Genomic DNA, 12882 nt, shown 5'->3' with positions numbered 1-12882 from the left:
GAATTGACAATTAAAATCACCTCCCATAATCAACAGAATTGCTGGATCCAAGGTTGGAAGATATTGGCTGAGGTGGTCTATAGTGTCAGATTCTACAGGTCTAAAATAGACATTAATTAAGGTCATTTTCATGTTATCGGGGGTATGACCATATAACAATATCATTAATTGGTTTGGCTGAGCTAAATGTATTTGTTTCTTTAGATGTGTAAGTGAAAGTTTTGGTGGTTTAGAACAGCATCATATGGGAGCTCAATGTCCCACCTAAGTTACTTTTAAGGAATTGGTCTTTGTGTGAAAGTCTAGATCCTTGGGTGTTTTTCTTTGTTCAGGGCTTGAGTGGATGCTGTGGTATGTGTCTGCCAAGCTCTTTCTTGCTAATTTTCAAGTTTTTCTTGCAGGTATTTTTCCTTGATGGATATTGACATTGGCGGGCTAGTTTGTTGATTAGGTGCATTTTGACTTGTTTAATTTGTGAGGGCATCTGTGGAGCTTTGTGTGGTTGAAGAATAAGTTAATATCTTTTTTCAATTCTTCAAAGTGTTGGTGAATGCAGATGTCTTTTAACAACTATGTCAAGATTGAGATGGTTTTGGTTAATCTTTTATTTTATGCACTGATGCAGTGATGTAGAGTGATGAAAGTCTGACTAACCAAACCTGAAAAGATCCTCTTCCTTACTGATTACAGGGGGAAATTATTTGTCTAAGGTGGTAGTTTCAAAGGGCAGGGTTTTCAGATGTTGCAGGGGATTTTGAAGCTACCTATTGAATGACCAGGGGATAGTGGGAAAGGTGGAAATAAATGGATACAGTGGTAGTCCATCTCTTTCCACTGAACAGCAAGAAGTGGATAATTGCCATCCTACAGGTTGTTTTGTGGGTAAATGGGGAAGAGGAAGAAAAGGGAACTTCAGTTGGATGATTTGGTTCACAGTGGTTCCCCTTGGTAAACATCTCTCTCTCCTTCTAGAAGGTGTTAAATGGACTGCACTCACTACTGGTACAGCTACTCTGACTATAAGGACAAAGTTATTTCATTAGACAAATAAAAAATACCAGTGGAAACTGTCATTGTCCAATCCCCTTCTCCAGGTACTTTGTGGAGACCTTCACCTAACTCAGTAACACCAGTAGATGCAGAGCAGGTGCAGTAACATTGAGCAGCAATCAACGGAGGAAGGGCAAGCTTGCAACGTTTATTAACAAGTGCGATGATAGAGAGGAAGAAAACATAAAGGAAAGGGGAAAAACAAAATAAATCTGTAGGGAATGCCATATACGCTAAATGAAAAGGAAACCAACAGCCAATCAGTTGTGATGGAACTTATTCCCACTACCTGGCTGCCTAAATTGCACTGAATGCAATCCCATTGCTATTCTGATTGAGTAACGGTTTCTCTATGACCTGGAAGACCCGGCTACTGTATCTTAGCCCAAGCCACCATAGTCTATTTATGCACAATCTCCATGTCTCTGGTTTCAATCATTTTAGCATGTGTTTATTGCATTTTTACCTGATCTATTCAAACCTCAGATTCTAATCTGACACATAAGGACCCCTTGAAAGATATTGATGAAATATTTGGGTCAAGATGGAGGTAAAGAGGTAACTGAATGTGTGTTGTGCCCTCGATAGCAGTAAATAATGTAGAAAGAATGTCTCTTTTTTGGGTCAGTTTAATTGAGAATCTAAGGTTTTCAAAGGATGTGAATGTAAGGGAGTGGCGTGGTGCATGACCAATTATTCATTCGGATAAAGGCTAATCAATCTCCATCTTTGTTGGATCTGTCTTTTGCTACCATGATGTCAAAGGAAGTCAAGGAAGTAGGTTATAGCCTGGTTTCCATAGTGAAGAAGAGGTTTATGGTATAGGGTATAACATGAGCTGCAAATTCCGAGGCATTAACATAGGAGGATTTTGGAATCATTAGCATACATTTTAGGATGGATTCTTTGAGGGGTTAAACATGAGCACGGTGAATAGGTTTTCCAGAGTAGAGTACCCCAGTTTGGTTTTAGCATGTGGCATGATCATTTCCCGTTGGAGTGAATTTAGGCTGAAGTCTTTTCTGTGTTTGTGATGGACATATCCAAAACATGTATATCAGTTTGCCAAGTACATCATATTCATGGCAAATAGGTGCTATTGTAGTTTAAAGTGGATAGGAAAAATTGAAGCACCTTGAGACTCACTATAACTAAAGGTGGGCGTAGTTCGCGAAGTAGCGCTACGCGAAGCTACGCGAAGTGCACTTCGCACTACGCAAACTTCACGTAGCACTATGTGAGCTGCAATCATTGAAAGCAGCATCTTGCACAGTGCGAGCTGTAGTTTCTGCTGCTCAAGTAGATTTTTACTCGAGTGGCAGCTTTCTCAACGTGGACTGGTAGTTTCTCATTGCGAGCGGTCGCGAGCATGCGCGACCACTCGCAATGAGAAACCTGACCTCCCCGCGTTGAGAATCTCGCCGGGATGCCATTTTGCTTGCTCGCGGTCGCGAACATGAAGTTGAGGACTGCGAGCGTAGCGCTGTGCTTCGCCCAGGGGTTAATTATAACAAAGAACTTTGGGTTGTATTACAAATGGTGTACTGGGTTGTAAAGGGAGTTTGCACTCATGTTTACACCTATGCAGTGCTTTAATATTATAGAAATGTTTGAAGATGTTTGGGTGGTCCTTTCTGTAACATGAATTCTGAGGGTGGATATTTGGCATCTGTCCCAACCAAAGGGTTGTTCACTCATTTGTATGAAGGAATACCCCAGTATAAATGAAGAAACACCTTTACCCCTGTACTCCATCAAAAGGGGAATGTTTTTTTCGGATAACCCCAAGCCAGTTCCCTCAAGCAGATGCAGTGGCACCCCACACCATCCTGTAGATAGAACCTGCCCCCTCTTGCAACCCTGGCCAGCCTCACATTTAGCAAAAGATGGAGGCACAGTTTTAAAATATGGGCCCACCTTTCACTGATGCACTCTTCCCAGCACAGAAGCAAACTATTAGAATTGGCACCTGTGTTGGTGAGGAGCATTATGTTCTAGAATTCAGTACAATGTCCCAGTCTTTTCTGGAAGCACCCACCTAAAGATGTGCTGAGGCACAGAAAGGGGAACTGCACCTGAAAGCTAATACCGCCAACAAAGCTTACACAGATTGCTGACTTTATTAATTATATTAATTTGTTTACTAGCATACTTGTTGGACCTGGGCCTTTTTGATGGGTTATCCCCAAACTTTTTGACTTCCTCCAATAATTTGTCTGACCTGTTTTTGTTGCCTTTAGGACTCCGGGCACTTTACCACTCTATTCAGTGCTAAAGTGCATGTCCTCTCACCTTTAAATATGGTATGATTGGCCTACACCAGTTTGTCATATTTAGCTTACCTGTAAGTCACTTGTACAATGGTATCCCATATACCCAGGGCCTGTAAATTAAATGCTTATAGTGGGCCTGCAACGCTGCTTGTGCCACCCACCGAATCAGCCTTTCAAACCTCTCTAAGGTCTGCCCCTGCAGGGCGTGCGTGCGCAGTGTACTGCCACACTGACTTGGCATTTTCAATTACTTGCAAACTTGAATTTCCCCTTTTACTACATTTAGGTCACCACTAAGGTAGGCCCTAGGTAACCCTATGGGCAGTGTGCTATGTAGGTAAAATGTAAGACATGTGCCTTTATTGCTTGGCATGTCCAGGGAACGACAAACAGCCTATTTGGCTTCTCACTGCTGTGAGGCCTGCTCTTCTCATAGGTTGACATTCAGAATTCCCTGATATATTTTTCAGTGGTAATTTCTGATCTGGAAGGACTAGCGTCACCATGTTTGGTATGTTTGGAATAGTGGTGAGAAATCCTGATTATTGGTGTTGGTGGATCTTTCATTACTCTTGTCGGAATACCACTTTTAAAAAGTGTGCATTCCTATTTGCTCTTGACTTATTGTGCTTTACAGCCTGACTTCAGTCCAAGTCTAGTATAAGTGACAGCTGGGCTTGTGAATACTTTCCAGATAACCATCACACAGGAAGGGTTGGGTGTAACAGGTTTGTATCCGCATTCATCTGCATGTTGAATGGTCTTCCCGGACTGGAAGAGAGGAGTAGGGTCACACATTTGTAAAGGCTGGGCCATGCCATCACACAAAGGGTTTGTTTACCCCTACTGATGTCTGTAGCCAGAGCTGGGATTGAATGAGGGTGTAGTGCACTTCTAAAGTTCTTTTGAAGTTACCCAAACATAAAAGATATTTTGAGTATAAGTACAGGGGTTCTGACACCATGATTTTAGGCAGTGCATTGGACGTACAATGAGACGCTCCTGGCCCCTGCACAAAGCCTACTGACATCTCACTGGTGGGAGAGCAACTCTCTCTGCACACAAGAGAGCCTGCACCCTGGCGAGGCTGCAGGTGTCTTTCCCAACCTGTAACACTCCCACCTGATGGTACCTGCATTCCACACTGCCATCTTGATCCCCAGGGGCTGTAGCCACTTTGTGCTCGAGGCAGTAGGGACCCCCTGGGGCCATACTTGTGAGTGCTCTTCCCACGCTCCCTCTGAGAGGAAACCAACGGAATGATCCCCGGCTGGGATCACAACCAGCCCCAGAAGTCCTTGAATAGTGTGCCTATGCGCTCTTATGTGTCCAGTCTTGTGACCTGGGTGATCGGTAGGGCTGCAGGAATACTATGTTTCCCGGGGGAGACCAAACAAGGCCTTCCAGCTTGATTTCTCAGTGTGGGCGCCCCCGCACACGTTGGCGCATACTTTGGGGACACTTGTTCTTTATTAGGGGCATTCTGGGGAGAGTCCTCGACAAAGGTCCCACTTCATTGAAAAAAGTCACTGAGATTATCATATTCACTGTAGTAGGGGTTCAAATGCCTCTGTAACCTACGGTTGGTTACCACGTTACTGCCTAACATATAATAGAGGTGCACGAGCACCCTGTCTATGTGTGTATGATGGTATTTTGTTATTCAGGTATTACTGATGGTATGTTAGAGCCACAGTTGGTGTTTTATGTACTACAATGATATTTGGTGTTTCACATGTTTTCTCTCACTAACCTAACTGCTGCATTTCATGCCCTGATGTTATGAGATATGTCTTTATCTTATTGCACTAACTGTGAGGTTTTGACAATTGCCTAGTTGGAAAGGCTAATGCTGGTTTGTGTGGTATATGTTTATATGCAATACAGAAATTTATTTTTATATAATATAGCGTGAAGTCTCTTTAGTGGTGTATTTATTGTGTCAGTGGTGTGTGCGTGTGTGTTGCACAAATGCTTTACACTCTGCCTCAGGGATAAACTGAACTGCTCTGCCAAGCCACCCAGGAGGTGAGCATGGGTTATCTTGGGTGTGTAACTCCCTTGCCTTGACAAGAGTGGTGGGTTCTACCTAGATTAGGTGCATACCCTAGCCAACCAGAAACCCCATTTTTAACAGTATCTAAGAAAAACCCGTACAAAAGATACAAGACATTTTCTGGCTGGACCTAAAAAACCAGAAACTCTGTAGTGCGGTAGTCATAGAAGGGCGCCCTGCGATACAATAAAATTAATAAAACAACCGTTTTTGCCACCATTACAAGACACAAATATAACCCATGCTTGCATTTCCAAATGCATTTTGCTGTAGCCCAGCAACTGTGCAAACAATTTTAGAACTTTATCCATGGATTTAAAAAAAAAAGCTGCTAATTAACTGGGGATTATCAATGTTCGAATATGTTAGCACTGATTCTTGGCAGGTGCAAATCCCCAGTTGATTCAATGCCTGTTTCCATAAAAGACCACACTCACAAATCAAGACTGATCAGCAGCATAAAACATGAGCTAGGAATTTATTAATGAAAGCGCACTGTCTATAGCAGGAGGGAGTTGTACACTAGTTCCAACTGGAACGAAAGTCATCCAATGTGAGGAGGGAAAACAAAGCTGAATCATTTTGATTTTTACTGTCGAAGTCAGAGATAAGCAGCATAAGGCTGATTGTAAGAAGAGTAATAGGAATTAAGAACCGCCCATGAGAGTTTCTTTGTTGTAAAAGCCATAACATCGAAAAAAAATGATTTTGACTAATTCATTCAATTTATTTTTGAACACCAAATATGTTGATTAAGTTCTCTTCATTATTCAGTGATATGTGTTTCGGGTTTTATTAAAAAGCGTGGTTTATTGGAACCTCGCTGAGCTGCCAGGGAAGTGTATTTCATTTATAAGATAGACTTTAGTGTGCCATTAGGCACTAAAATGGATACAGAACCACATCTTCAAATGAGAAGCTTTAATGGTGAGTTTGTTTGGTTAAACTAACCTCAGGCGAAGACACGTTTGAAATGTTTTTTACTGAACTAAAGCAAAGCAACTTTAATTTGCCGATGTGTCCTCAGTGCTGTAGATCAGGGATAACTGGTCCTGGGTTGCTTGTGCTTCCGTTCAGAGGAGACCTGGCTTGACAGTTCAGGCTGGAATGCTCTAATTGGACCAGGGTAAAAACTGATTTGCATATAACTGGGTCCAATCTGAGGTGACTTGATGTGCAAAAAAACGATGAATTGGGATTCAGCCTGAGTATTTACCAGTGTCTGAGAATCGTTTAAGCATTCCATTCATTACTATTTTGTATACTTTAGTGTGTCGCACTAAGTCGGATGGATATGCCTAGTTGTGGGCCCTGTGCACACAGTATCACTGGAACCAGGCAGTAACCGTCTGATGTGCCTATAACTAGGGTGAAACCAGACCTGGGATACTTGTTTTCTGGTTCAGGGAGGACCTGGCTTGGCCGTTCTGGCTGGACTATTTCAATTGGAGCAGTGTTAAGACCTATTTGCATATAGGTGGGTTCAAACTGAGGTACTATGTTGTGCAAAATAATGGATTGGGGTGCGAGTCAAGTAATTACCAGTGCTTGACACTTATTCAAACATTCCATCCATAATTATTTTGGATACTGTAAATCAGAAATGGCTTTAACTTTTCTAATATTATCCTCAGAAGGGAACCAAGAAGAGGCTTGTATGTTTCGTAAACTCTTGATATTGTGCAAAATTTGAGGATTAACGTTTTGTTTATATTGTCGAAAGAGGAAATATGTTACCCACTTTTCATGGGAAGCATGGGGCCCTTTGCAGTTCAAACCCATTCAAATGCCATTATCTGGGTTTTGGCCTAAGACAACAACATTAGTCTTTTATTTATTTATTGTGACCTTATCAACACTCATAGGGAGATATTAAACACTGAGGGCTCCAACTTGTGTGACTTAAACCACTGTGTCATCAGCATTTTGCATTACTGACACTGGTTAGCTCCCAAGCTTGAATGGGTCATTGGAAACCCCAGGTCTGCCATGGTCTGAAACTTATAAACATTAACAGCACTGATGCAAGAACACATCCCAGCTTCAATACTCTGTTAATTTAAATCCTGGGAGAGATACATGAATTTGGTTCCAATTTAACCCGATCCTCGGTATTCCAACAAAAGGATCTACTTTATTCTCAGTAGTAGAGGTGGAATGCTCAAGCTAAGAAGTGGATCCCATAATAGCCCTATTTCTATTCCATTAAAACATACTTTAAATATTGTACATCAAGCATAAATAATGGAGTTATTGACCAAACGATGCTCCTCCATAGAGTGTGACAAGATGTTATCCTGAGGCCCACAGTTTGCTTGGAACCCTCTGTTGTATGATGGAATGAAGTTTAAATTATCTGCCAAAGGGTTCTTTCCATAAGACCTTTGCATAACATTTGTCTTCAATATCCATAAGGGCGATGGGGCTGTAATTAGAGTGCTCAGCACTTTTCCTTTTTAGGTCAAGCCTAGATTTGCAGCGCATGCGCTGCTCGCTCTGCGAGGCAAATTGTAGTAGGGACAGATGTGGAAGTGCCGTGGAAGCTCCACCTATGTTTTTCATTGGCTGGTGTCATTGTCCATGGTAAATGCTGGCTTCCAATTGATAATGAGGCTTCTGAGTCCCGCCTTGTTACTACCTTGTCTCCTTTTGTGACTGCCGATCAGGGCTGTGGGGCATATTTTCAAGGACTTATTGCTGCACTAGTGGCACTTTTCTGCCGCTAATGCGGCGATATTAATATCGCCGTATTACCAAGCTGTCGCTAATAGCAATTAGCGACAGCTTTTTGGTGAAAAGCATCCATTTAAAAGATCGCGACTTCTTAGAGATATTTATTGCTAATGACATGCAAGGGAGGCGTTCCCATGCAAAATCTGCCGTTAACCCAACAGCTCCATATTCAAAAGGGGATTCCTTAAGTCCTGAGGACCACAATAAATTGCTCTAACTGCAACTAGAGGCAGTTTTTTATGCCAGAAAATATCTGGTCTTAAAATGGTGATAACCATTGGTGCCTCATAATGCAGCCGGCATTACGAACAGGGAAGTGCCATGACTGCTTTGGGCAGCCTGAGTAGACCAACCAAACAGTCGTTGCGCACTTGAGTGGGCATGCCAATTCCCCATGCCTTGCCCTTTGCTTGGAGCAGTCCTAAAGTAAGGGAAACATAGCACGGTTACATCAGTAAGTTATCATCATGTGATGATTGTTCCTCCTCTGCACGGCTTGGAAGCAGTGGGGTGATGCTCTTCCGCCGTAGTGGATGAGACGACACTGGGGGTGCGTCATCTATGTGTGCTAGGCTTGGGGGACTCGACCCCCGGGCATCCTGGGCTACGTTTCTCACCTTCTCCTTATATGGTCATTGACACCGTGGCACAATCCACTGCACTCTCTGTGACTCTGTGACTCAGCCAGCAGGAACCTCAGCCAGGAGGGATTTCACAAGCCTGGGTACAGCAGTTGCCACCAAGTCCGCAAGTAAACCTAAACCAATGAAGTTGATGCAGCAGGCCCCCCTAGGCATGAAGTTGCAGCGCTCACACTGCACAAGTTCGGTGCAGCTCAGGGGCCTCACCTTCCATTGCGTCCGGCCAGCCCAACATTATCCAGCCTGTGACGCAGAGAGGCTGCACTCACCATTGGTAATCCCCTCCGTACACCACGGTGTAGTGGTGGACCGTAGTTTGTGATGCAGACCTTCCTACATTGGGAGCGCAGGAGCGCCTCTACTATTGACAGCTCCACGGCAGTCTTCGCACACAGGTCAGCAACGTGTCCCCATGCGACCTTCCAGACTTCACCACCAAGTACAGGCGATCGTCGCACATCAGTGTCTACCTCCACGGCTCATCGATTCCACAGCTCCTCCACATCCCACTCCAGATGCTGGTCCAGCAAGGCATCCAGGCTCCAGACGCAGGTCCAGCAAGGCAGCCAGGCTCCAGACACAGGTCCAGTGAGGCATCTAGGCTCCAGACGCAGGTCCATCGAGGCATCCTGGCTCTCAATCTGGTCATCCTGGATGTTGAGTGGCTTGAGTGGGTTGTTGATGTGTGGTGCACTTGGCCCGGGCTGCTCCATTCTGCAGTTTATTGGATTTATGCCTATTTTACAATGGAGGTAGACTGATAGGCTGTTTTTTTAATTAGAGCCAAAAAAACTCATGTTAGGCTGACTAACATGAGTTTTTTGGCCCTAATGGGCCTATCAGTAGTTTTTGCCTGCTAACGCCGGATTTCCTATTGCTTTTGTGCTGATGTTAGCGGCAGTTTTCACCACCCTTCCCTGATACTATAGCCATGTAGCAACGGCTTGGTAATACATCGCTAACATGGCGATAATTTTCAGGTTTAGGTGGTGATAAAAAAACTGCTGCTAACTGACGTTTGCTGTTGGTATCGCCGGTCCTTGAGAATATCCTACTGGATCTTTTACTTGCGGTGTTATACGGCCTCCTTCATAAGTCGGTAGGCACTACATTTTTTTCATTCAGCCAAACAAGCGGCTGCCTTTGCGCAATGGCGACAGCTTGTTCTGTCTGGTGCTGGTTTTGTCCCATGATGCCATTTCCCATATCGATGAGACGTCTCCGCTTAATCCCCCACCCATCTCATGTTGTTTAAGTGTGATAAAGCATACACCAGTAACTGGCTGTTTTTACTCATTTTTCCCCGTTTTCTTTGTTTCCTTTCCCACCCCTACCTCCTAAGCTTACTCCCCAAACCTTTACCGTGGACATAACGTGAGCTTGTTTACCAGCGGATTTTTCATGTTTTGAATGTTTTATTTCAGGGACCTTGTCCTTCTGCCACTTTGGAAATGGGTCCATCCTTAGTAACATGTTTTCTGGAAACTGTTGTCTATCATGCCCAGCGAATGGTACCGTAGGCTACTAGCCTTGCATTTCCCCCAGCAGCAGTTGTGCCTAGATAATAGCTGTAGAAGGCGACAATGTTTTATCAGAGGAATTAACAGTATTCATGTCTGATACTCATGCTGTTTCAGAACTCTACATTTCAAAGAAGCGAAGATAATAATAAACAGGTGATGACATTTCATGGATTTGTACTGTTAACAGAAAAGCGACTTGTGTTTATTTTTGATAAATACATGATTAAAGGTTTTATTTTCTTTATACAGACGTTTGTGGTGTTTTGTTTAGTCGTTTTATTTAGGCCTCCTCAGTGTGATACAAGCAACTGTGGAGATTATTTTCATGAATGTGTAATAATCAGCGCAAAATGAGCATAACATGACATTGCACATCGCAGTCTATCATGGGAATACAACGCTGTGTTAACGGCGTGTTCACTACATGGGGGTACCATCTGATAGGCCCATGATAACACGTCAAATGTCCTCGTTAAAACTAACGCGACACCGAAAAAATGCGAAACACCAACGCGAAAATAGTAGCGATGAGGCCAATCGCGATACAGACATCAGCGATAACTAGCAACAGGCCTCCGATTCCTACGCGTCATGTGGGAAAATGCTCCAGAAAAAGCAGAGTAAACAATACGGTGAGATCACAATGTACGAGCAGAACCCCACAGCCGTGACGTACAACAAATGACCATTGCCCTGCAGCAGACAGGCATTTCCTTACAAACAGTCACAATGCACATTGACATGCAATCTGTATGTAGCCTGCACCAAAGCAGAAACATACATGGAACACACTGTGAAAGCGCATCTCCTCTTCACATTGCTGAGTGGCAATCAACAACCCCTGCACAGAGACGTGGCATGTCCATGATCAAACAATAATTAAAGCATGGACCAATGTAGGGGCAGTGACTCCCCCGTAAGTACATGTTGCCTATGTTGTGGGACTTGAGTCAAAGGGTGCATTCCTGCATCATGGCGGCACATATCAGAGCCCAAAAGAAGCACTGTTGTCACTTGTAACCACAAATGACAGCCAAAATGGAATGAATTGGGACACATTTCAAACACTGAAGAGTGGGATACCGTACCAACTGTGACACACAGAACTGGCAGTTCGAATAAGTGACTCCTGAAACAGCCCCACTGCACAGAGGTGACACACCCACTATCCATTAACAAATTCCAAAATTGCTAGCACTACACGTTGCACCCACACTTGCCTGAGTGATGTGCCTGTACAACTGAGCGACATATATGCAGGGAATGTGTATTGGAATGCATTTATTTGCACATGCTGTGCCTGTGGTCGTTCATCGTACTGTCCCATGATAGCTAAGGACCGTCACAATGTGACATCAACATGATAAGAAATTGTCAATGATGGTGTTCCTACGATCAAAAAGCTGCTGTGGCTGCTGTGGGGTGTGGTTCACCTGCCCCATCTTCATCATCATCGTCTGGTGTATCTGGCACTAGTATCCATGGAGCATTGCTGCGTACACATATGTTGTGCAACACACAGCATTCAACAATCATCACATGATGTTGTGGCCTTCCACCTGTGAAGTCCAGGCACCTGAAACGTGACATCAACATGCCAAATGTGTGCTTCACAATGCCCCTGGTGCGTTTGTATGCCCCATTTTACTGTATCTGGGCCTGTGTGTTCGGGGCTCGGAGGAGTGTTATCATCCAAATGCAGAGTGCATATCCTTGATCACCTGTGACAGTGCAGAGAGACATGAGTCAAGACTACGCACTGCATGATGTGTTGGCAGGCTCACTGGTTAATTGGTGTGTGATATGTGTGACTTAGTGATTTGTGTATGACATGAAAAGCCTTATGCAAATGAGCGGCATCAATGTGTATTAAATAGCCTCATTGCTGCTTCCCCCTCCCCTGAGCATAGTCACTAGTGTGTGCAGTGCGGTTGCATCACTTGCATCTCTACAGCACACCATTGTCATGCCTGTCTGCGCATGTCCACAAGTCTGACTATGACACAGTGATGATGTGCGCTGAAGGTGGCCGGCCATGTGTGTGCAGGCCCATTGTAAGGACACGGCTGACACAGATGTAGAGCACCTGCCTGGCTGAATTCGCCATGCGATTGAGAGTTGAAATTTGGGGCATGCTGCGCTAATAGCGACAAACACAACAGTTGGCATGTGTGATCCCTGATGAAGTAAGCAAGCCTCAGCTAGGCCTACCAGTGCAAGGGGTTCCCCCTTCTCTGCACAGAGTCCTCAGACCATAGGAAGAAGTTGGCACAGAAACTGGAAAATACAAAAGCATAGTTTATTAAACTTTTAAAGGTGGTACTACAGTCCACACAACACCCTTCAGTATTGTATAGAGTAGCACACTGAACTAAAGCACATGGCCCCTTTTATACACAATGAGGGGGATCAAAAGAAGGCGGTACAAAATATAAGAGCAGTTTTATGTACATATAATGGCATATTGGAAGGCACAATCGATAAGTGGGCGCAGTTAACAGTTTTCAGAAACTAGTAAACACATTCCTATCTGGAACTAATTAGTAACAGCTGCAGACCCTACTTGACATGCCTGGGCATGCTGAAAGTGGGGGATGCTAAATATA

Source organism: Lissotriton vulgaris, chromosome 4_1 (assembly GCF_964263255.1).
Source record: "Lissotriton vulgaris chromosome 4_1, aLisVul1.2, whole genome shotgun sequence".
Classification (NCBI taxonomy): Eukaryota; Metazoa; Chordata; class Amphibia; order Caudata; family Salamandridae; genus Lissotriton; species Lissotriton vulgaris.
Note: the sequence above shows the minus strand (reverse complement) of the source record.